Below are 25,424 nucleotides of genomic sequence, written 5' to 3'. Positions count from 1 at the left end.
TGAAGGATTTGAGTAAGAATTACTCGGATTAGAACTCTGAAAAGGTTTTACCCTATTTGACTCCAAGTAGCTGCATATGTGAAACACATTTGAATGCTGGAGTCTTATTATTGCTACAAAACAGATAGTCATAAAATATATTACAAGGATATATAAGAAATTTGGCAGTGGATGCCTCTAGGGAGAGAACAGGCTGTCCAAGAGACAGGAAGAGAAGATGTTCTTTTCATGATTTGTCCTTCAAAATATTTTGAGTTTTGCGCCCTAGTACATATAGTTGAATTTTTAAAATTATAAATTAGGAGTTCCTGCCATGGTGCAGCAGAACCGAATCCGACTAGGAAGCATGAGGTTTTGGGTTCGATCCCTGGCCTCGCTCAGTGGGTTAAGGATCCGGTGTTGCTGTGAGCTGGGGTGTAGGTCACAGACGTGGCTCGGATCTGGCGTTGCTGTGGCTGTGGTGCAGGCCAGAAGCTGCAGCTCTGATTAGACCCCTAGCTTGGGAACCTCCATATGCTGCAGGCACGGCCCCAAATAGCAAAACAAAAAAAAAAATTTATAAATTATATCATTATACAGTCACTTTTAGCATATTTTTATGACATCCAGGCAATAGAACATCTAGACCAGAATTACATGAACCAGACTGAAAATATTACAAAAATTAGCTTTGTGAGGACCATTTGAGTAAAAATCTACAAAGGAAATCAGCTTCTTTCCCCGCTCTTCAGGAAAAATGGCACACACACCCCCCCCCCCCCACCCTCAGCAATTTTAGATCATTTTCTTGGACTTGGCTCCCAAACGAACAATGGAGCATAAAGTTCAAATGGGGAGATTCAAACTTAGAAAGTTTAGAGAAGGGAACATGGCAGCTACCTTATATTTCTCAGTACAAGAACTGCTTATAATTAATATCTGCCCCAGGAAAAAAGAGCAAAGCTTTCTCAAGAGTCTTTCAAGAGTTTATCTTTCCAGAGGAGATGCTTCTGCCCTGTCCCAGTGTTGCCTTGTCTCCATTCACCGACTGTGTTATGCACACAAAATGCCAAGCAGGAAATCTCATGGGGGAAAATGAAGAGACAAAAAAGTTGCTCATTTCTAATATTCCTAGGACACTTGTTTCTCATTCTCTCTAGAGGCTTATACTAGCCATTTTCACACCAGCCATTTTCACACCATTTTGTTTAAATATAGTGTACCCTCTAATGGAATTTTTTTTAATTTTTATTTCATTTTATTTTTTTTTTTAGAGTCACAGCTGCTGCACATGGAAGTTTGCAGGCTAGGGGTTGAATCAGAGCTGCAGCTGCCAGCCTATGCCACAGCCACAGCCACAGCTGTGTCTGTAATCTGAGCAACGTGTCTGCAATCTGAGCAATGCTCAATCTGAGCCATGTCTGCAAACTACATAGCAGCTCACGGCAATGCCGGATCCCTGCCCCACTGAGCGAGGCCAGGGTTCATAACCTGCTGAGCCACAACAGGAACTCCCTAATGGAAATATTTATCACTCCATCCATGAAACTTTTGTGGGCTAAACACTTCTAGGAATTGGGAATACAAAGAATTCCGTAGAAGACTGTAACTCCTGTTAAGAACTGGGCATTTGCCTGTTCACTGCTGTATTCTCTGCATCTAAACAGTGCCTAGAATATGGTAGCTACTCAGTAACTACTTGTGAGTAGATAAATGCTTATAGGCTCCTGATCTCAAGTTCATAGCCCAGTAAGGGAAAGAGACCTTTGGATGTTGTAATCAACGTATTTAAGTGGGAGTTCCCGTTGTGGCTCAGAGGTTAACGAATCTGACTAGCATCCATGAGGACGCAGGTTTGATCCCTGACCTTGCTCAGAGGGTTAAGGATCAGGCGTTGCCATGAGCTGTGGTGTAGGTTGCCGAGGCGGCTCGGATCCTGCGTTTCTGTGGCTGTGGTGTAGGCTGGCAGCTGCAGCTCTGTTTAGACCCCTAGCCTGGGAACCTCCCTATGTGTGGGTGCGGTCCTAAACAGGAAAAAAAAAAAAAAAAAAAAAAAAAGTGAAGGGTGGAAGTACTAAAACAGTATAAGGGAGTCAGAAACCAAATATGAATCAAGGAATAACATTGAAAAGCTCCCTCGTGTAAGCCTTCCTTCTTACTAACTTCAAAGAAAATTGTGTCAAAAGAAGCAGAAGGCTGACAGTTGTAGTGCTTTGGGGAGTGAGACAGATTGAAAAGGGGAAGAAACCCCCAAAGAAAGCAGAGGTATATTGTGAACGTTCTGATGTAAGCAAGGAGTTGATACTGCTCAGTCTCACATCACGTGCTCAGAGCACAGAATGCATGTGTCCCTTCATGGAAATCCTCCTCTGATAAAGTATCCACTGCACTTGACATTAATCACCCTTTTATCTTTTTTTTTTTTTGTCTTTTTAGGGCCACACATGCAGCATATGGAGGTTCCCAGGCTAGGCATCTAATCAGAGCCGTTGCCGCTGGTCTACGCCAGAGCCACAGCAACACAGGATCCGAGCCCCATCTTCAACCTACACCAGAGCTCAGGGCAACGCCAGATCCTTAACCCACTGAGCGAGGCCAGGGATCGAACCCGAAACCTCATGGTTCCTAGTCGGATTCCATTCTGCTGCGCCACGATGGGAACTCTCACCCTTTCATCTTAACTGTATCTTATGATGCAGGAACTATTACTATTTCTATTGGGCTGATGAGGAAACTGAAGTACAGACAGCTTCCCCAGAGTCACGCAGCTAGCAAGTCGTGGAGCCAGAAAAGCAAGTGAATGAGCCAGGCATGGTCCCAAAAGACAAATTAGTTGGACTGGATTCTTTCCCCCCGGAGCCTCTCATCTACACTCAAAAATTGCATTGTTTGCTTGTTTGTTTGGCTTTCTCCTTGTTTTTTTTTTTTTCTTTGTTGTTTTCTTTCGAATAATTTAAGATACACAGGAAGTTTCAAAAACAGTGTAGCGAGTTCTTATCTACCCTTTGCTTAGCTTCCCCCTAGGATAACATCTTGTGGCCATAGTATTATTCCAACCAGGGTATTGACATTAATACAGCGTTATTCACTAAACTACAGTCCTTACTCATTTCACACCAGTTTTTACATGTCCCCCCCCCCTTTTGGGAGTACTTTGAAATTTTATCTCGTGTGTGGACTCATGTAACTACCACCATAATTGGAGTCCAGAACTCTTTCACCACCGCAAAGAAGTTCCATCCTGCTACCCTTTTATAGAGATACCCTTTCCTCCATCCTAAACCTGGGTAACTGTGCTTCATTGCTACGGTTTTGCCATTTAGGGAGTGTTATATCAATGCAATCTTCTGAGATTGCCCCTCCCACCCCATTCAGCATAATCCCCTTGAGATCTGACCAAATAGTTGCATATATCAAGTTTGTTTGCTTTTACTGCGGAGTATTAGCCCATGGTGGGGAGGTACCACTGTTTGTTTAACCAGACAACTGGACTGTTTCCAGTTTGAGGCTATTATGAAGAAAGCTGCTATGACCATTTGTGTATGTTCTTTATGTGGAAATAAATTTCAGATATAGGATTGCTGGGTAGTGAGGTAAGTGTATATTTAATTTTATAGTAAATTGTCAAACTAGTTTCATTATAGTAATACATGTATTTCCAGAGTAATATATAAGGCATCCAGTTGCTCAACCTCCTTGCTATTCTTAATATTGTCAGTATTTTTGTTTTAGTCATTCTAATACATTCTAATACATTTGTAGTGGTCCAAACTTGGTTTTATAAAGTTATGAAGAATGCACATAAGTAAGAGTTTTTAACTGAAAAAGGCTACCTCTCTGAAGCTCACTTCTATTTAATCGCTATAATTTCATTCCTTTTTCTTTTATTTCACTTAACTGATAAAGGAACACTCAACAAGAGATCTGCTGTCAAGAAATTTTGAAGTATCCAGTACTGTCTAATTGACTCTAGGTAAAATGCTATACAGCAGATCTCTAGAAAGTATTCATCTTGCTTCACTGGAATGTATGCCCTTTGAGGGATAACTAACCATTTTCTCCCTCCCCGCAGCCCCCAGCAACCACTATTATTTTACTCTCTAAAAAACTTTCTTTTTTTTTTTTGAAGTACAGGTGATTTACAATGCTGTGTTAGTTTCAGGTTGACAGCAAAGTGATTCATATGTATATGTAAATATATATATATTATTTTCGAGATTCTTTTCAATTATATTATTACATTTCACTCTTTGATTCTGTGAATTTGACTATTCACACGCATTTTATCTCATATAAGTGTAATCATGTAGTGTATTTCTTTCTCTGACTGCTTATTTTACTTAGCATCATGTCCTCAACATTCATCCATGTTGTCACATATTGCCAAATTGTCTTAAGTCCAAGTAATACTCCATTGTATGTCTATACTGGAGTTTATTTATTCATTTATCTGTTGATGGACATTTGGGTTGCTTCCACGTCTTGGTTACTGTGAGTAGTGCTGAAAGAGGGTTCTAATATCTCTTGGCAATAAGGATTTCAATTATTTTCGATAAATACCCAGAGTGGGACTGCTGGATCCGATGGTGGTTCTATTTTTTAATTTTTTGAGGGAGAGCCATACTGTTGTCCATAATGGCCATAACCAATTTATATTTCCAGCAATACTGCACATTATTGTGTATATTCTACTCCACATCCTGACCAATATTCATCTTTTGACTTTTTAAGAAAATTGAGGTATAATTGGCATACATTATATTATTTTCAGGAAAACGGAATAATGATTCAATATTTATATATATATATATAGCAAAATGATCACCTCAGTAAGTTTAGTTAATCTTTGTCTCTCTTGGCTTTTTGAGAATAACTATTCTAGGAGTTCCCATCATGGCACAGCAGAAATGAGTCTGACTAGTATCCGTGAGGACACAGGTTCAATCCCTGGCCTTGCTCAGTGGATTAAGGATCTTGCATTGCCGTGAGTTGTGGCGTAGATAGCAGGCACAACTCAGATCTGGCACTGCTGTGGCTGTGGCATAGGCCAGCAGTTATAGCTCCAATTCGACCCCTAGCCTGGGAACCTCCACATGCTGTGGCTGCAGTCCTAAAAAGATAAAAAAACAAAAAAAGCACCATCCTAACAGGTTTGAGGTGATATTTCACTGTTGTTTTGGTTTGCATTTCCACAATGATTAGTGATGTTAACCATCTTTTTATATATCTCTTGACCATTTATGGGTCTTCTTTGGAGAAATACCTATTTGGTTCTTTAACCCATTTTATAAATAGGTTATTAGGTTGTTTTGTTTTGTTTTTGCTATCAAGTTGTAAGGGTTCCTTATATATTTTAGAAATAAATCTCTTACCAGATATATGATTTGCCAATTGTTTTCATTCCACTTGTTGACTTCTCACTCCATTGCTTGTTTCCTTTGCTATGCAGAAGCTGTTTAGTTGGATGTAGTCCCACTTGTGTATTTTTGCTTTTGTCATCTGTGCTTTTGGTGTCATGCCTATGAAATCACTGCCAAGACCAATGCCAAGAAGCTCTCCCATATTTTTTTCCTAGAAGTTTTATAGGTTCTAGTGTTATGTTTAAGTCTTACTCTGTTTTGAGTTGAGTTTTGTGAATGGTATGCGATAAGGGTCTAATTTTACTTTGATAATTAGGAAGACTTGATCCATTTATGTTCTGTCAGAGGGAAATTTTTTCAGATGGCTCTAGGACAGCATCAAATAATGGATCTTAAATCACTCAGCATTTCTCACATGGAGTTCTGAGGAACTTTTGGTAATATGTTTAGAGTATTATGCACAAAAACCTCAGGAGGCCAATAATTTTTTTGGGGGGGTCTTTTTTTTTTGTCTTTTAGGGCCATACCCATGGCATATGGAGGTTCCCAGGCTAGGGGTCCAATAGGAACTGTAGCCACCGGCCTACACCACAGCCACTGCAATTCGGGATCCAAGCTGCGTCTGTGACCTACACCACAGCTCACGGCAACGCCAAATCTTCAACGCACTGATCAAGGCCAGGGGTCGAATCTGCGTCCTCATGGATGATAGTCAGATTCACTAACTGCTGAGCCAAGATGGGAACTCCAGTAGGCTGATACATTTGAAAAAAGCTATGGACTGTGCTCCCCTATCCCTTGACTATTACAAGCTCCTTAGCATATTGGAGGGCCTGAAACATCCTGCAGTAAAGGGCCGTGTTTAACACAGCATGTCTCAAAATCACATGATTATGAAATACACAGATAGACACTTTTTAATTAATTTATTTGTTTTTGCAAATGTTCACTTTTTTTGGGGGGGGGGCATGCTGACAGCATGTGGAAGTTCCTGAACCAAGGATTGAATCTGTGCCATAGCAGTGACTCAAGCCACTGAAGTGACAATGCTGGATCCTTAACCCCCTGAGCCACAAGGGAACTCCTACAAATGCCATTGTCTCCTGGAATAGTGATATCCTGCAGAGCAGAGTCTGGAAGACACTGAGATAGATCATACCATTGCAGCAACCTAGAAAGAACAGTGGATTTGGGATCGTAGTCCTCTGCCCATAGCTGCTGTTGATTAAGATTAGAGAGGTGTGAGCACATCTGAGCCAGCTATCAGAGTAAGGTAACATCCCAGGGGCTAAAGAGGCCCTGAGAGTTCCAAGGAAACAAGGAGGCATAAGACAGACACTGTTGCCATGGTCAGGTCAAGCCCTGGGTCAGAGACCAGCATGCAGACATAGAAGAAAGAGACCCAATACGGGGAAAAGCAACTAGAAAGCGATAATGTAGAGCTGATAACCGAGGCAAGGCTTTGGCAGAACCAGAGATTCACCTTCATTTTCTCCTTGGTCGCAAACAGGGAGTTCCCATTTTGGCTCAGTGGTAACAAACCCGACTAGTATCCATGAGGATACGGGTTCGATCCCTGGCCTTACTCAACGGGTTAAGGATCCAGTGTTGCCATGAGCTGTGGTGTAGGTCACAGATGTGGCTTGGATCCCACATTGCTGTGGCTGTGGTGTAGACCAGTGGCTGCAGCTCCCATTTGACCCCTGGCCTGGGAACCTCCATAGACCATGGGTTCGACCCTAAAAAGACAAAAAAAAAAAAAAAAAGTGAAGTCCAGGGTCACAGGCCCAGCGGTGGCTGGAACAGACTAGAGAAATGTGGATTATGAGCCCAGCTTGAGTCAAGACAGGGCCCAAAGGTCCACACAGAAGCCCAGCTGGGTGATATATGGAGGTGGGTTCCAGAGGGTCCCAGTTGGAGGCCACAAAGGCCTTTTTCAAGGTCTCCCAGTTTAAAATCCAGTGGTGGCCTCGAGTAGGAGTAGGGTGGGAGATGAGTCACTGCCCAGGGAGCAGGGTGTCAGTATCTAAAAGGCCAGCAGCAAGGGTTGGGCAAGCAGCCTCTCAAAGATTGACAATAGGGGTAGAAACCCCACTAGTGATGGCCCGAGAGTGAAGGAATGAAATGACAGGCGTTTTAGGCTCTGAGTACCCCACCCCCCAGCCATCCCTCTTCTCCTAAGATCAGATCTATCCCTGGAGTTGGGGGCACAGTTGCTATTAGGGATGAGGGTGAGAAGCCAATGGATGTTAACCAGGCAAGACAATACAGTTAGGGCTTAAAAACCATGGACTACAATTAAGGAGAGTCGATGAGTGGGCCCCTGGTTCAAAAGGGGGACAAAGACTGGAAATAAAATCACATCTGGATGCAGGGGTACTGAAATTGTCCTGGAAGATCTATCTTTCTTTCTTTCTTTCTTTCTTTCTTTCTTTCTTTTTCTTTCTTTCTTTCTTTCTTTCTTTCTTTCTTTCTTTCTTTCTTTCTTTCTTTCTTTCTTTCTTTCTTTCTCTCTCTCTCTCTCTCTTTCTCTCTCTCTTTCTTTCTTCTTTCTTTCTCTCTCTTCTTTCTTCCTTTCTTTCTTTTTCTTTCTTTGTCTCTCTTCTTTCTTCCTTTCTTTCTTTTTCTTTCTTTCTCTCTCTTCTCTCTTTCTTTCTTTCTTTCTCTTTCTTTCTTTCTTTCTTTCTTTCTTTCTTTCTTTCTTTCTCTTTCTTTCTTTTTTTTTTTTATGATACCCAAGGCCTATGGAAGTTCCTAGGCAAGGGATTGACTCTGAGGGCTTGACCTATGCTACAGCTGTAGCAACACCAGATCCTTCAACCTTCTGTGCCAGGCTGGGGGTTGAGCCCGCATCTCTGGAGCGACCTGACCGCTGCAGTTGGATTTTTAATCCATTGTGCCAGGGTGGCAACTCCTGGAAGAAGATGCTTGATGGTCCCTGAATCTGAGTCTCTTAAATTATGAAACAAGATCTTAACATGGTCAGACTTCTACTTCCACCATCCAGACTGGTCATCGAGTCATCTTCCTGAAGTTTAGTTAATTTTGCTTTTATTTGTATTGTTTTACATTAAAAAAAATTAAAGTATAGTTGATTCACAATGGTGTGCCTATTTCTGCTGTACAGCAAAGTGACCCAGTCATATATATGTATATACAAACATATATACGTATATATACACACACATTTTTTTTCTTATATTATCTTTCACATGTATATACACACACACATTTTTTTTCTTATATTATCTTTCATCATGATTTATCCCAAGAGATTGGATATAGTTCCCTGTGCTATACAGTGGTACCTTATTGATTGTCCATTCTAAGTGTAATAGTTGGCATCTACTAACCCCAAACTTGCTGTCCATCCCACTCCCTCCTACCTCCCCCTTGGCAGTTTATTTTATAAAAACAAATATTCATACACTTAGTAGCTCCAGGTATCTGTGGTCCAAGGACTAGAGTATTATGCAAACGGAAGGCACATTAGAGGTGATTTAACCACACTCACTCCAAATCGCTCTATTGCTTACTTCACTGCAATTCAAATTCATGACCCTTGAAACTAAAAACATCCCTCCAGCCCTTGAGCTCTAAAACCAGTCAAGTGAAACAACTCAAGTGCAAAGTGTGAAATTTTCAACTGCCAAGCCAGTGGGGGCAGGGATGATAGCCAGCCAGCACAGATAATTCCGTGGCAAGGATTATCTACACACCAATTCAGCGGTCAGTTCGCAGCTCTAGATTTCATTTTGAGTTCTACAAGCCTAACTCAAAGCCTCGGCTGCACAATTAAACAGTTTTTTTGTTTTGTTTTGTTTTGTTTTTTGTTTTTTGTCTTTTTCTAGGGGCCGCACCCTCAGCACATGGAGGTTCCCAGAGCTACAGCTGCCGGCCTACACCGCAGCTGCAGCCACATCCACGCCAGATCCCAGCCATGTCTTCAACCTACACCACAGCTCACGGCAACACTGGATCCTTAACCCACCAAGCAAGGCCAGGGATCGAACCCACAACCTCATGCTTCCTAGTTGGGTTCGTTAACCACTGAGCCACGACAGGAACTCCTAAATAGTTCTTGAACTACTGAAGTGACCATTTCCATATAAATTCCCACAGGGGCATTGCAGATAGTGTCAACCTAATTAAAAACAACCACCACCATAAAAATGATTTATCTACATTGCTGCCATTCCATCCCAGTCAACGTTTGTTTTGTTGCACCAAGTGAAAGAAACAGATAAAAAGAAGAAGGTCTGGTCTCGTTTCTGTTTTGAAAACACTTTTAGGGAAAAACCAATGTTTGCCAACGAAATAAATGTGCATGCTTTAGATAATTTGCCTAGTCTGAAATGTAGGTACCCTACCAAGGAAAACCTTTGGGGGAGGGACCAGCCTTCAGTAAAGTAGCAAAGAGAGGTGCTGGTCTTGGGAGGATTTGTTCTTCCAGGAGAGGCTAGAACATCTCTTTTACAATGTAGGAGACCTCCAGATGTGGGGAGTGTATCCTGGCTGTGTCTCCACATGAGGACTCCTCTCTCCTACCGATTCTACTCCAATGAGCCCCCACTCTGTCAGTACTGTTCTCCCAGGGCTGGACTGGGTTTAATTGTATATTTCGACCGTTATGCTTCTCCCACACACGCTTTACTCGTCCAGGAGTTTCTGTCGTGGCGCAGCGGAAACAAATCCAACTAGGAACCATGAGGTTGCGGGTTGGATCCCTGGCCTCGTTCAGTGGGTTAAGGATCCAGCGTTGCCAGGAGCTGTGGTGTAGGTTGAAGACGAGGCTCGGATCTGGCATTGCTGGCATTGCTGTGGCTGTGGTGCTGGCAGCTGTAACTCCCATTGGACCCCTAGCCTGGGAACCTCCAGATGCTGCGGGTGCGGCCCTGAAAAAAAAACTGTCTTAGGGTTACCATGGGGGAAACCGTGGAGGAGGGGAGGAATTGGGAGGATGGGAATAACATATACATTACTGCGTAAAGTAGATAATTAACAAGAACCTACCATACAGCATAGGGAAATCTACTCGGCAGTTTGTAATAACTTATATGGAAAAAAGAATGTGTGTGTGTATATATATACATATATATGGGAATAACATATATATTGCTGTATAAAGTAGATAATTAACAAGAACCTACTGTACAGCACAGGGAAATCTACTCAATAGTTTGTAATAACCTATATGGAAAAAAGAATGTGTGTGTGCGTGTATATATATATATGTATATACATATATACACAAAACAGTCCCTTTGCTATACACTTGAAAGTAATACAACATTGTAAATCAACTATACTCCAATAAAATTTTAAAAAAGAAGAAAGAAATTCAAACTAAAAAAATAAATAAATAAATGGTGTAAATACAAAATGGAGAAGCAACAGAAAAGGAATAGAATTAGCCACTTTCTGCTCATCCTGCCTCCTCTTCACCATACCTCACGGCTTGCTTTAGGAAAAGTACAGCTTATGTAAAATGCATATGCCCTCTCACTTTCCTTTTTTTTTTTTTTTTTTTTTTTTTCTAAATATCCTTATCATGAAATGGTATGATGTTTTTGATTTGCCTCAAAGTAATGTGGTTTGGACAGGGAGAGAATGGGACATACATGAAATAAGCCATGACTTGACTACTGTGGAGTCTGGCTGATGCATACACTGAGGTTTATTAAATTTTTCTACTTTCTATAAATTGTAAAAAATAAATTAATGAAAACAATTATAATAAAAAATACCAAATAAATCCTCATCAGGAATACGAGTTCTGCTCTGGTTAAGGAATTTATCAAGCTAAATTATGTACTAACTGCATGTGAATACATGCCTTCAACAAAATTTATTGCAGACGTGAAATGTGTCAGATACTTGACAAAGCATCAGATATTTACTGTGACAAATGCAACTGCCCCTATATTTCCTTCTTCCACCTCAACCTGAATCCTGGTTATCTTGAACCCTGACTCAGTTCAGGGATTTATTCTGGGGGAGATGTAAGGTTATCAATGGCCTCACAGCTCAGAAATGGGCAAAGCTTCCTCCTCCCAGGGGCTGCCACAAAGGGGCTCTTAACATATTATATGGCTATTAAATATGGGGGCAGGTACCAGGCTATCTCCCTTATATGGTTCCATATATCTACTCCCCTTAGATAGGAAATTTAAGGCACAGAGGGGTTAAGTAACTTGTGTAATATCCCACAGCTAGTAATGGGCAAATTGAAGATTTGAAACTTAGGGTGTCAGAGCCCCAAATACTAATTCATTTAATCACTAAGAAATGCCCCAGTAAGCTCTTTAATGCCTCGCCTTCCACACCCAATTTACTTCCATACCTTCCCACTCTTGAACACTGGCTTTAGGGGACAATATTCTCACTCCTTTTATCCCATTTTGGAGGATAATTTTTTTTCTTGCTTGTATGCCTGATGCCTAGATTGCCTTAGGCTAAATACGATTCCTCTCCTTCCTCAGATAGTTTTTCCCCACAGCTATGTTATTTTTGTTCTAGGATCTTTGACTTTTCTCTTTTTCTTTTTAGGGCCACACCCATGGCACATGGAAGTTCCCAGGCTAGGTGTCAAATTGGAGCTGCAGCTGCCGGCCTACATCGCAGCCACAGCAACACGGGATCCAAGCCATGTCTGTGACCTACACCACCGCTCATGGCAACACTGGATCCTTAACTCACTGAGCAAGGCCAGGGATCCAACCTACTACCTCATGGATACTAGTTGGTTTTGTTACCCATGAGCCACAAAGGGAGCTCCTGTTCTAGGATCTTTAAAATTATGGGATGTGGTGATACGATGGCAAAAGAAAAAAGAACAGCAGGAGGCAGCTGTGTCAATTTGCTGTCTTAAGGTGATGCCCCTCCCTCTTTCTGGAGGCAGCTCATCAAAGAGGTAGTGAAGGCTCATGACACCGAGAGCTGATATTTAGTGATCCGACGCATGGATTTGAATGCTGAGCCCTGTCCATCAGTTTTTGTACTTCAGTGAGATAGGCACGCTCGTCTCCACTTCACAGATGAGAAATGCAAGCAGGTAGAAATTAAGGACTTGCTTCAGGTCAAAGGGCTGGTGGGCGGCAGATAAGGGATTTGCACCAGGGCTGCTGTGTACCCCTGTGCATGTGGGGCACCTCTTTCTAATGGGCACAGAGGCATCACACAGACTCCCAGATGTCTTAGGAGTTAATAGAGCATCTTGGTCTTGCTGCCCAGGAGTAAGCCTGGGCTTTCCACAGAGCATAGAGTCTATGTTTCCCGGTGTACATTGGATGGTTACCACGGCGGAAAGGTGTTACCGGAATCCAGGTTCTTGTTCACACAGCCGAAGAATGAACTTCGAGAACACACAGGCAGCAAACAAGCAAAGTCCTTATTGCAGGAAAGCAAATAGCTCCCAGGACAGCTGGGAGGGGGGAGAAGAGCCCCCCTCTCTATTGTTTATAGGGGTTTTTATCCCTTAAAGATGTGGGGGTACCAAACACCAACGTAGGGTCCAGAAAGATGTGGTTTTCTCCATTGGTCTTGCCCAGTTACCTGTATCAGTCCTTGTTCAATAGGGGTCTTAGGGGTGGAAATGTCCCATAAGTCTCATGGTTTATTTGTCCTTTTCTTCCCATAAACTGGATCACAGGGGGTTAGGGATTAAAGTCCATCCGGGCGTAGGTACACTCCCTATAGTAAACAAGGCCTGTGGGGATGTTACTCCCTGAGCCCTTAAGCCACAATTTTTTTTTTTTTTTTTTTTTTTTTTTTTGCCTTTTAGGGCTGCATCCATGGCATATGGAGGTTCCCAGGCTAGGGGTCCAATCAGAGCTATAGCTGCCAGCCTACACCACAGCCACAGCAATGCCAGATCCCAGCCATGTCTGTGACCTACATCACAGCTCATGGCAACTCCGGATCCTTAACCCACTGAGCGAGGCCAGGGATCGAACCCGCGACCTCATGGTTCCTAGTTGGATTCGTTTCCACTGCACCACGATGGGAACTCCACAAATGTTAATCAACAGTCGTATCAAAGAATGCATGGAAGCCCATGCTCCTACACTGACAACCTGAGTGATTATTCTGCCTCAGTTACATTTTGAGAAGGGCGAGACCATGGGGATTCATGGGAAAAGGAAGCCTCAGCCACCTTTGGGTGGAGAGCAGATAATTTTTAGGCAGATGAAGAAGATAGGATTTCCTGGGGAAGAGGCGAGGGAAGAGGCCAGGGAGTGAGCAATGAGCAGGCAAGAGTGAGGAGGATGCTTTGTTTGGAACATAGGCGTGTGGGGAGGGGAGGGGTGGGAGGATGTGGAAGGAGGCAGGGCTGGGTGGGGGCGCCTAGACAGGGGCAGAGCTGTTGAGACTCGAAGCAAGAGGCAATCCCCAGCCCGGAGATCGATCTGACCCAGGGAGGGGCAAGATGAAAGTATTTTTCAGGAGGATTAGGCTGGCTGAGGCACAAGATAGCCTGGTCTTAGTTAGGCAAGTTCAGACCAAAGGTTGACCAGAAGTCCTGAAGGATGTGTCCTATCCTGAGGTCTGGCCCAATATTGGCCTCCCAGGGGCAGTCACGGTAACATCCTCAGGAAAGCTGGAATCCCTCGGGGGTGGGGGGCCTGACCCTCACCCTGTGTGTCTGGGACTTGCTCCACCTCCCGCTCTGCCTCTCCAGCATCCCCTCCCCTGACAATTCCAGGTAACCCAAAGGACTCAGCAGGCTGGGGTGTGCAGAGGGAAATGCCAGAGCTTGTCTGGTCTGGCTCTCCTCCCCCACAGAGATTGCCCAACTTGGCCTTGGCCATGGTGGGTCCAAGGCTGACCTCAGTTTCCCTTTGGCTCTTACCCTCTCTCCTCTGTGCAGCCCTGTCTCCTGCTGTTCCCTCATTGCTCTTATTGAAACCACCTCTAACTTTCTTCTCTGGGAGAAATGCCACTGCCCGCCCCAGCGGCAAGGTTTGGAAAGACACTATGTGCTGCCAAGCCTGGGAGGGCCACTTAATGAGAGGGCGAGCCTCACGGCTCCCACTCCCTGTCATGGGTGGTATTTTATAGGTGACAAAGAGGGCTCCCGGCGGGCATGTGTGCCCCACCCCAACGCAGGTTGGAGCTGCAGTTCTTGCTCAGCCAGGGCTTGGTCCACGCTCAGCACCACCTCCAGGCCCTACTTCTCCACTGGTGCCATGGGGAGCTCAGGCATCCTGCTAAGTCCTTTCCAGCTGCAATCTTCAGGATCCCCTGAGGACCTGAAGGTGGAGTCTCTGTCCTGGGGTGGAGTCCAGGCTCCAACCAGGGCTGCGGCTGCCCAGGGAAGGTAAATACTCCACTGCCACGTAGGAGCCATTCCTGCAAACAAGAGACACATGCGCTTGCACACACAGGCAAACACACCCATTTGCTCCCTGTGACGTGGATGCCTCTGCCTCCCAGAAGGTGCACTGGAATTACACTCCCCCCAAGAAGCTTTGGTGAAGGTATCACCAGTGCTCTTGTCTCTAGAATCTTCCTACTGGTTGAGACCAAGCTAAAGGCAAATTCTCTAGGTTGAATGGGCTCCTGTGGTCCCAAGTCATAACATCTTTCAGGCCCTCGGATTGGCCCCATTTCTTTGAATTGCCGGACCTTCGTCTCTTCAGTTCTTGTCTCACCACAGCAATGGTCAACAGGAGATGCGTTTCTCAGATGTTCAAGAGTCTGGCATGGCCCACGCTGCTGCTCCAGGCCAGGGCAGGCCAGGGTTTTAGACTGAGATTTCAGTCTGGTTCAGGGAGACAGGTAACCAGCCCTGCAGAGAAATGTATGTGGTAACTACCCAGTGAGAGGCTAGGTTGTCAGTGCCCTGAGGCTCCTTCTTTCAGCTGATAGGTCCAGGGAGGCTTCCTAGAGGGGTCGCCGAAGAGACGTGAGGAACGGAGGATTTGGTGTGTGGAGTAGACACAGGGACAGTTCCAGGAGAACGTGAACCAACACACAGGTGAGAAAGAGGGGGTCCAAGATGAGCCTAGACTTGCCCATTTGAGACAGAGCTTCAAGGGCAGCAGGAGATGATGCTGGAAAGAGAGAAGGAGGTGTCAGGCACGGACAATGAGGGTGAGCTGAACCATGGCACCTGGAAAAGTGGGTCCAGGCTATGTGTGTAGCTGCTGAGAAAGGTTGGCTGATGGTAGTGACAGGCAGGGACTTTGTTTTGAGTTAGCACCGCTAAGGGATCCTACGACAGCTTTGAAGCAAGGAGCACTGCCAAGAGCCCAGATGATTGTTTTCAGCCAAGTCTTTCCTTAGAGTTGAGGTTGGCCTTTCTTTGTTCATTCTGCTCCCTACAGTTGCTTAGAGCAATGCCTCATTGACTTTGAACATGGGACCCTTTTTTCTAAAATTTTTCAATTATAATTGATTTACAGCATTCTATCAGTTTCTGCTGTACAGCAAAGTGACCAGTGACCCATAACATTTTTTTTTTCTCACATCATCCCCCATCGTGTTCCATCACTAGTGACTAGATATAGTTCTCTGGGCTGTGCAGCAGGAGCTCATTGCCTATCCACTCCATGAACCTGGGTTTCTTGCAGGCAGAACACATTGCTGGCAATGTCAGGTGTGTGTGTGTGAGAGAGAAAGAGAGAGAAAGACTGAGAATTGATAGAGAGATAACATATTGAGGAGGCAAGAGAGATAAGACAGTGTAGTGTCTCACTGTTGGTGCTCATTAAATGTTAGTGCCTAATAAATGCTGCTGTACCCAACTGAAGGTCAAGGCAGAATTAAAGAGCTGGACTGGGACCACCACACATTCCCTTTCTTGTTTGGTGCATGCTCCCATCAGCCAAGTCCACACCATCTAGTCACCTCCGAGGCAATAGAAATGCTGCAAAATGAGGGAGATTGGATGTCCATTTCCTTGGGAATATTTTTGCTTTTGTCCTTAGGATCTGTAGTTCCTCCTAGTACTGGATTTATTAACTTTGCTCCACACTGAGGCTATTAACAGTACCCATAACCCCGGATCAGTCACCTTATACATGCATGGACCCCTGAGAGTGTAATTGGTCCCCCATTAAACTGGCATTGTTCTTGATGTCTACAAAGGTCTCCTGAATTAGGGCCAACACTGCCATGATCCGTGATGAATGGAAGGTGACATCCATCATCTTTCCCAAGAAGCTCAGCTCTCGCTCTTGTTAACCAAGCAACCAATTAATCAAATCAGTCCTAAATGAATGCCTATTATGCCATTCAGTATTTGGAGGCAGTCTCACCTTTGACACTCCAGTCATTTTAACTCGGACTTGAACTTGCACCTGTCCTTACTCCAGAATCCCTTGGTTTCTCTTAGCTATTTTTTGTTTCTTCCTCTGAATGCTGAAGAAATAGTTCTGACCTAAGTGCTCATGGGACAAGCAGAGAACTTGGGTAACTAAGAATCAGCACAAGAAATGCTTCACATTATTGGGTTCTCCAGTAATTTTGGACAACATAGGTATTTCCCACCTCATTTTAAAAGTATGAAATATTTCACACCAAGAGAAAAGAACAGAATAACATCATGATTACCCGGCCACCCAGTTCTGTCAGATATTAACATTTAGCCGTCGTCGCTTCAGAATTTTGTTCCTTAAAGAAATGGAGCATTGAGAGTTCCCACTGTGGCTCAGGGGGTTAAGAACCAGACTAGTATCCATGAAGACTCGGGTTTGTTCCCTGGCCTCGCTCAGTGGGTCAAGGATCTGGTGTTGTGGTGAGCTGGAGCTTAGGTTGAGGATAACACTCGGATCTGGTGCTGCTGTGGCTGTGGTGTAGACTATGGTGTAGCTACCACAACTTCCATATGCTGTGGGTGTGGCTCTAAAAAGATAAACAAAACAAAAAAAATGAACAACAACAAAAAAAGGAGTTTTGTAAGCTAATCCCAGTTCTATTAAGTAACATAGGTTGGCTATTTCTCTATTTCGTCTTTAAAATGCAGTGAAAAGGGGAAGGTTACAAAAATTCCAGATTCTGTTGCAAAAGAATTATGAAATATGCTTAATAGAAATTCTAACATATATTACAGCAGGATTTTATCAGTTGTAGACATTTAACCAAGTTTAAGTAACTCTTAATTTTCCCAGCTGCTAAACTGAGCGTTTTTGAACGTCTTCCTTCAACATAATAAATTCACCCGTTATTCTATTGTCTGTGTGCTTCAAATCAGCCAAGTCCAAAAAAATCACCAGGTACTTAGACTTTAAGAAAGGCACTTATTCCTTTGGGTTTGGCCGTTAGAAATCCAAAAGTTCAATGTCACTTTTCAACTTTGGCTTGGTTTAACATTTCCCAGGCTGTTCTTTGGAAAGAGAGATGCATGTGAATATCAACTCAGCTTCATTCATGAGTTGCTGCTTGTGTCCTCTGAGCTTAAAAGTGGAGTGGGTTGCTTTCTTTGAACCAGAATTTGGTTTGGAGAGCATTTATATAGAGAACCAATGTGATAATGTCTTATAGAATTTAGAATATGTCAAACATTGAATAAGCAGGGAAAGATTTTGAGAGGTTAAAGACGATGCTCCTAAATCCCAGGATGATAGACACCATTAAAAGTCATTGTCTCCAAGGACAAAGATCATGCCATACATAGCATGTGCCCACATCAACGAAGAGCCAATAGTCAGCAGAATTCAATTTGGATGACAACACTGCCCAACACACTTAGAAACTATGGGAGGTTTAACGATGACGAATACATAGCTAGTTATTCATCAAGTTGTAGAGTCATGGTGGCAGGTGTGTACAACTAAATAGATTACAAGGTAATAAGAAGTAAGTGCTATACAAAGGTAATTCCATGTGGTCAGTGAGATGGGAACAGTGCTCATTCAGCAAAGACTTATGTTGCAAATAACTGAGTAATTCATTTTAACTGCCAGGAATTCAGGGAAGCTCCAGACATGATGATATTTGATTTGATCTTTACAGTTGGCTAGGGTTTCCATAGAAAGAGAATTGAGGATGACAGTATGGGCAAAATAGGGAAAGAAGTAGGAGAGGAGGAACTTGGTATGGGATGAGCATACAGCAGAAAGATGTAGTGGGTTTGGGAGTTCTCTTGTGGCACAGTGGGTTAAGGATCTGATGTTGTCACTGCAATGGCTTGGTTACTGGCAAGGGTTCGATCCCTGGTCCAGGAACTTCCACATGCCATGTGCACGGCCAGACAAAAAGATGTAGTGAGTTTGGAATTTCCTCAAATTTGCCTATAGTTCCAGTCTTTCATGCCTCATCTTTAATTCATTTCTCTCTCCACTGTGATCTAGGCTTTGTCGACATTGCTTGCTCAAAGGGCTTCTGGCCAGGTCATCAATGATTTCTCCATCCCAAATCCCACGGACACTCTATAATCCTCATCTTTGACCTCTTGGTAGCATGGATGCTCTAGTCCACACTTGCTTTCTCACTCATCCTTGGGCTTCTGCATCACCTTGTTTTTTCTCCTTTTTCTCTGATCCCTATTTTCTCCGTTCCTTTTCTCTGGCCATCCTGTCTTGCCCCAGTTCTTTCTTTCTTTCTTTCTTTTTTTTTTTTTTTTTTTTTTTTTGTGTGTGTGTGTGTTTCTAGGGCCACAGCCACGGCATACGGAGGTTCCCGGGCTAGGAGTCAAACCGGAGCTATTGCTGCCAGCCTACACCACAGCCACAGCAACTCAAGATCCGAGCCATGTCTTTGACCTACACCACAGCTCATGGCAACGCCAGATCCTTAACCCACCCAGGCAAGGCCAGGGATCGAATCTGTGTCCTCATGGATGCTAGTCAGTTTTGTAAACCACTGAGCCATGGCGGGAACTCCCCCAATTCTTTATACGTACATTTTTTTTCTCTTGTAATAGATACTCCTTTCTCATATGACATCTGAATAATTCTTATTTACCTTTTAGGTCTCAGCTCAATTAATACACCCCTCAGGAAGCCTTCCCTATCTCCCTCCTCCCCACATCTTGCAGCTGTGTCGTTGCCCAGCTATCCTCCTGAGTTATTCCTTATAACGCTGTATTTTCATTGCTTTCATCTTTTAAATCAAAACCCAGAAGTCATGTTCACCATTATATTTCCAACCCCTAGGACAATGTCGGCCTAATACCAAGCATATTATAAACACTTCTTGAATGAATGAATGGTGTGCTCAGGTGGCATAAAGAAATGTGGTTGACAGAACACAGTAATCCAGCTATAATGGAAACAATTAAAATCATTAAAAAAAAGAGAAATCTGGGTTGGTTAAAACAGGGTGTATATAGAAAGAGATGAGGGAAAAAACAAATCAGGGGAGATTCTTGGCTTTCAAATCAAAACGTTTTAACTCCTTTCTATACACAAAATTGACACATGGAAGACACCCAAGACAGAGAATGTTCTAGCCTTGGTCTAGAAGTCTGTTCTGTTAACTGTCAACACTGTAACGTGACCCAGTCTGGTTGAGCGACTGTAAGAACAGAAAGGCCATGAGCCACTGAATAGGCACGGTGACCAAAGGTACACTGGGGATGATGAAAGAGAGGATGCATGCTCTTCCAGACACTACCTTTCCCTGGGATAAAGGGTCCAGAGGGAGAGCCAGGATGAGAAGGAAGAGCGTGAGCTCATCTTTCAATATGGTTTGAGCTGATAGAATGCTTGGGAGGCATGGCAAGGAGACATTTAGAAATTCTAGCCCGTAGCTCAGAGGCGCTCTGGGCAAGAGATGCGGATTGGAGAGACATTTGAAAAGAGGTGATGGTTGAAGATGTGAAGGTCATCAGAGAGAGAGAGAGACGAAAAGGGAAAAAGCTAAGGGCTGCACGTGCAACCTTGAATACATCCCACCTCCCATAGTTTCTAAGTGGCAGAAGAGAAGATGAAGAGGTTTGCCAAGAAGGAAAAGGTAGTTACACTCAAATGCTGTCGTGGTCAGAGTCTTCAGAATGTGGAAAAGTAGGCAGACAGCGGGGCAAAGATGGAGAGAAGCGGATAATCTAACACGGACTTCAAGAGGGGAGAGGTGGTGGAGTTGAGAAGGTGGACATTCATGCAAAGGTGATCCGGTCACTATGCTGTGCAGCAGAAATTGACACGAGGCTGTAAATCAAGTCTTCTCTAATAGCAATAAAATTAAAAAAATAAATAAAACAAAAGTTACTTCCTGGTTAAAAAAAAAAAAACACCAGAAAGATGATCCAGAAACAACAGTGGAGCAGGGCGTGATGAGAATATGCGTCCCTTCTCGACTGTGATAGAGAAGAAATGAGGAAGGAAGAAAAGTCTACGGAGAGGTTGAGAAGTTCGGTCAAAGAGGAAGCTCTGCGTTCAGTGATGGAAAGAAATGAGAAGGGGAGAAAAAGGTGAAAGCGTTTTAGGGCCAAGGTCCATGGTGGTAAGGAATTATTGACAGTGAAAGGAGAGGTCCTAAGGTTAGAGTAACAAGGTTTAACCAGTTAATATATTTTCACTGAGTCAGGTTACCTGGAAGACATAGCTATCTGCATAGGCATGTGATTCATGGGTCTGTTACTTCTTATCCTAGTTAATTATGTTTTAGTAACACAATCATTAATTAGTCATTAGCATTCCACCTTCTTGATGTTTATTCTTTCAGAGAACCACCCTCCTTCAATTATTTTTTTAAATGGACTCAGCTCTTTAATTTAATTTAATTTAATTTGATTTTATTTTATTATTTTATGCTTTTATAGAGTCGAACATATGGCATATGGAAGTCCCCAGACTAGGGGTTGTATCAAAGCTGCAGCTGCCAGCCTATACCACAGCCACAGCAACTCGGGAATCTGAGCCTCGTCTATGACCTATACCCCAGTTCATGGCAACACTGGATCCTTAACCCACTGAGTGAGGCCAGGGATCAAACCCACAACCTCATGGATACTAGTTGGGTTCATTACCACTGAACCACAATGGGAACTCCAGTTCTTTATTTTTTATGCAATTTTTTTTTTTTTTTTTTGGCTATACCCACAGCATGCAGAAGTTCCTGGGCCAGGGATTGAACCCATGCCATAGCAGTGACAATGCTGGATCCTTCACTGCTAGGCCACCAGGGAACTCTGCTTTATCTTTATTCTAAACAACAATATCCAAGAAATCACTGGTTCAAGGAGTTCTCTTGTGCTGCAGCAGGTTAAGGAGCCAGCATTGTCACTGAAGCAGCTCAGGTCACTGTTGTGGTATGGATTCAATTCCTGGTCTGGGAACTTCCAGATGCTGTGGATGCAGCCAAAAAAAAAAAAAAAAAAAAAAAAATCACTGGCTCAAATTCCTATTTTTATATACTGTAAATTAAATACATAACAGTTAAAATACAAAAGGTTTGTACAGGTAGAGCCTGGGATCTGGTAGTTGACAACCTGATTCAGATGTTATCTTACTAGCTGTGTGACCTTGGGCAACATACTTAACCTCTCTGTACCCTGGCTGTCTCATAAGAAATGAAGATGCTGCTGGATGGTCCAGTCCACTCTGTTCTCCTCTGTCCCTTAAACTCTTCAGTAACTCTTCTTTATCTTGTTTTCTTTACAACTTGTCATCTGTCATTCTTTTTCATTCAAGGGCAATAAGTGAGCACTTACTATATGCCTGTCACTCAGGGTACATAATGGTAATAAAGACCCAGGCCCCTCTCAGGGACCCCATAGCCTGCTTTAGAAGGTAGGGACAGACCAGCACAATAAACATAGACGGTACCTCTAGTATAAAACTCTGAGAGTCGCTGTGGTCATAGTAAAGTCCTACTGGAGTTGTGATGCTTGAATTTAGTCTCAGAAGATGAGTAGGAGTCAACTGCATAGACATGGAAGGTAGGATCAGGTAGAGAGGACAGACTACGAGACTGGAAGAAGCTGAGGTTTGTGGGCATGGTGCATTCAGAACTTTCTTGAGAGTTATCAATGACTGGCACCTATGACAGGAAGGCAGGTCAGAGCAAGCAGGACCGGATGATGAGGGGGTCTTCAACGATCCACCGTAAATCCAGATGTTACAAATAGTATGAAGTTCAAATCACAGATTCTAGAACAATCTTTGCAGGGTTCAAACCCTCGTATGCTTCTTACTGTCTGCTGTCCTTGGGTGAGGAAGGTAATTCACTGTGTCTCAGTGTCACCATCTGTAAAATGGGGATAATGTCGGTAACCATCCGCTTATCTCATAGGAGTTATTGTAGCCAAAGTACTTAACACAATGTCTAGCACATGGTAGCTACTATCAAATGATGAGGAGGGTACGAAGGGACCATTGAAGGCTCCACATAAGGGAGTAAAGTGGTCAGATTTAAGTCTTAGAAAGATGACTCTGGATTTTCTGTCATGGCTCAGCAGAAACGAATCTGACTAGTATCCATGAGGATGTGGGTTCCATCCCTGGCCTCGCTCAGTGGGTTAAGGATCCAGTGTTGCCATGAGCTGGATGGAGTGTAGGTCGCAGATGACACCTGCACCTTGGATCTGGTGTGCCTGTGGCTGTGGTGTAGGCTGGCAGCTGCAGCTCCATTTCGACCCCTAGCCTGGGAACCTCCATATGCCATGGCCCTAAAAAGAACCCCCCCCCAAAAAAAATGATTCTAAGAGCATAGAGGATGGATTGAAGAGACATGAAAACTGGAGTCAGAAAAAATGGTAGGAAGAAATCGTGGTGATTTAGCAGCGAAGTAATGAGAATACTGGAGATGCATATGGAGGAGGGGGCCTGATATGAAATAAATTAAGATGGAGGAGTTCCCGTCGTGGCGCAGTGGTGAACGAATCTGACTAGGAGCCATGAGGTTGCAGGTTCGGTCCCTGGCCTTGCACAGTGGGTTAACGATCCGGCGTTGTCGTGAGCTGTGGTGTAGGTCGCAGACGCAGCTCGGATCCCGCGTTGCTGTGGCTCTGGCATAGGCCGGTGGCTATAGCTCCGATTCGACCCCTAGCCTGGGAACCTCCATATGCCACGGGAGTGGCCCAAAGAAATGGCAAAAAGACAAAAAAAAAAAAAAAAAAAAAAAAGATGGAGACAGTATAAGATTTGATGGTTAGAAATTCCTGCTGTAGCTCAGCGGGTTAAGAACCCAGCATAGTGTCCGTGAGGATGTGGGTTCAACCCCTGGCCTCGCTCAGTGGGTTAAGGAAGCAGTGTTACCACAAGTTGCAGCATAGGTCACAGATGTGGCTCAGATCTGGCATTGCTATGGCTGTGCTGTAGGCTGGCAGCTGGAGCTCCAGTTTAACCCCTAGGCCAGGAACTTCCACATGCCACAGGTGTGGCCCTGAAAAGAAAAAGAGAGAAAGAAAGACTTGATAGCCTATTGGCTGGGTGAAGTGGGGTCAAGGAGAAGGCAGAGTCAGTTCTCAGAGTTCTGCTCTGAACCCTTGGATTTCTATTTATGACATCGACCAAAAAAGAGAAAATCAGGGGTTCCAGAGTTAATTGGGCTGATGGGCCAAACTCACTTTTACTCAAGCAGCCTTGGAACCTCAGCGCAGCTATTTGACCAGGCTGAGGCTTGATGTCTCCACTGAGAACGTGGGTTGACAAAATCAACCTTGCAGATCGTAAGGGTTATAATGAGATCAAATTAGAAATTAGCCTCACACACAATAAAAAGGAATCATGGTCATGACTTGGGGTTTGAATTGCTGAATTCCAGGTCCCTGAAGAACGTTTCCGTGGACAAAACATCTCCCCAAATAGACAAAAGGCATCTTAAGCTGTGTCTCATAGCCCTTATCAAGAGCTATACTTCTGTGGACAAAAAAACGTTGCCTGGTATTTCAATAAAAAATGTTGCCTTTCATCAAGCAGTCCCTCTACTCCTGTCAGCGCTCTCTGTGGGGAACTCAGGATGGAGAAAAACAGGATACTGGCCCTAGGTAGTTAGGAGGCTTATCACAGAGATCAGTGCAATGAGCCCAGACTCTCGCAGCTTCCCCTATACAGAAAAGCACTAAAATCTTTGAGATGTCTGCTTTTTGTGGTTATCAGTAGTCTTTTGATGTTTGAGTATATGGTTTGTTTGTTTTTTTTTTTTTTCCCAGCAAAATCTATATATCCTGGCTCCTTCCTCCCTTACCATTTGTGGTGTGTGTGTGTGTGTGTATGTGTATGTGTGTGTTTTCCTTTTTTTTTCTTTTTTTGGCTGCCCCATGGCCGTATGAAATTCCCAGGTCAGGATTCAGATAACAAGGCATCCTTGAATCCACTACCCCAGGGATTGAACCTGCATCCCGGTGGTGCAGAGATGCCACGGATCCCATCAAGCCACAGTGGGAACCCCCTCCCTTACCTTTCTGGAACCGTCCTTCAGAGCTCTCTTGGGCTAGAGTCCTCAGTTGGGTCCCCAAATAAAACATTAATCCCAACTTTAAGGTTGTGTTTTTTGTTTTTGTTTTTGTTTTTTTTTCCTTTAGTTAACATTGTCAACATAGAAGGGCTCATGTCATTCATATTTTGATTTGCCATCTCACTTCGGGGGGGACGCGGAGCTATTACTGCGTTGTTAGAACGCCCAGGCTTTCCTGATTCAGTGACAAGTGAGCAGCCCCTTTGATTTGGGCCGGAGAAGGATAAGGAACAGGACAAGGGCTTGGGCCCCTTGGAGAAGGGATGACTCGGGAAGTAGAAGGAATGCCTATCTCTGGATAGGAGGCAAAGTGACAGACTAGCCTTTTACAGTCCTTTTCTCCCTGCCCGAGACACGTATCAGAGCAGTCAAATCTTGGTTCACATTTCAAACCTCAGCCTGAAGAGTTTCAAGACAAGCACTTCTTGGTGGCTTCAGTGGGTAAAGGAAAAGCAGAGAGAATGCTTCAAATCCGTGGACTGATTGTTGTCCTCGTGCTCCCCATGGATAAGAAGTGTCTCTTCCTGTGTGATGTTCCCACCCTCTCCTTTGAAGAAAGCGTAAATTTCAAAAGCAGTCCATCGGGGCCTTGGATATTTGTGGCCTTGAATTTGGGAAATTGCAAGGAAGCCCATTTCCAGTTCAAGCCCAGGACAGGTCCTGGATTTTAAACCTAAGGGATGAAACGCTTCTGGAATCTTTCGACCGCCTGGTTAATCAGAAGACCTTCTGGATACACAA

The 25,424-nt window shown here is 43.8% G+C and overlaps 1 protein-coding gene across 2 annotated transcripts in view; it reads left to right on the top strand.

Annotated features, from left to right (window-relative positions):
* The window catches only part of TNFRSF21 (TNF receptor superfamily member 21), a 99,851-nt gene extending 76,502 nt beyond the window's left edge, over positions 1–23,349 (top strand). Inside the window, exon 6 of one of the 2 annotated variants that reach the window (XR_014810249.1) lies at positions 23,274–23,349. The gene's annotated coding sequence lies outside the window, so the exon portion shown is untranslated. Of the gene's footprint in view, positions 1–498; positions 556–23,273 lie in introns of those variants that run through there. The other variant, XR_014810250.1, reaches the window with a different exon arrangement.
* The last annotated feature ends 2,075 nt before the right edge of the window (positions 23,350–25,424 follow it).

Source organism: Sus scrofa, chromosome 7 (genome assembly GCF_054392235.1).
Source record: "Sus scrofa isolate SSC_HxYL_T2T_F1_AM1 chromosome 7, Sscrofa_HxYL_maternal_Yorkshire_Landrace_v2.0, whole genome shotgun sequence".
Classification (NCBI taxonomy): Eukaryota; Metazoa; Chordata; class Mammalia; order Artiodactyla; family Suidae; genus Sus; species Sus scrofa.
Note: the sequence above shows the minus strand (reverse complement) of the source record. Positions and strands in the feature narration are given on the sequence as shown.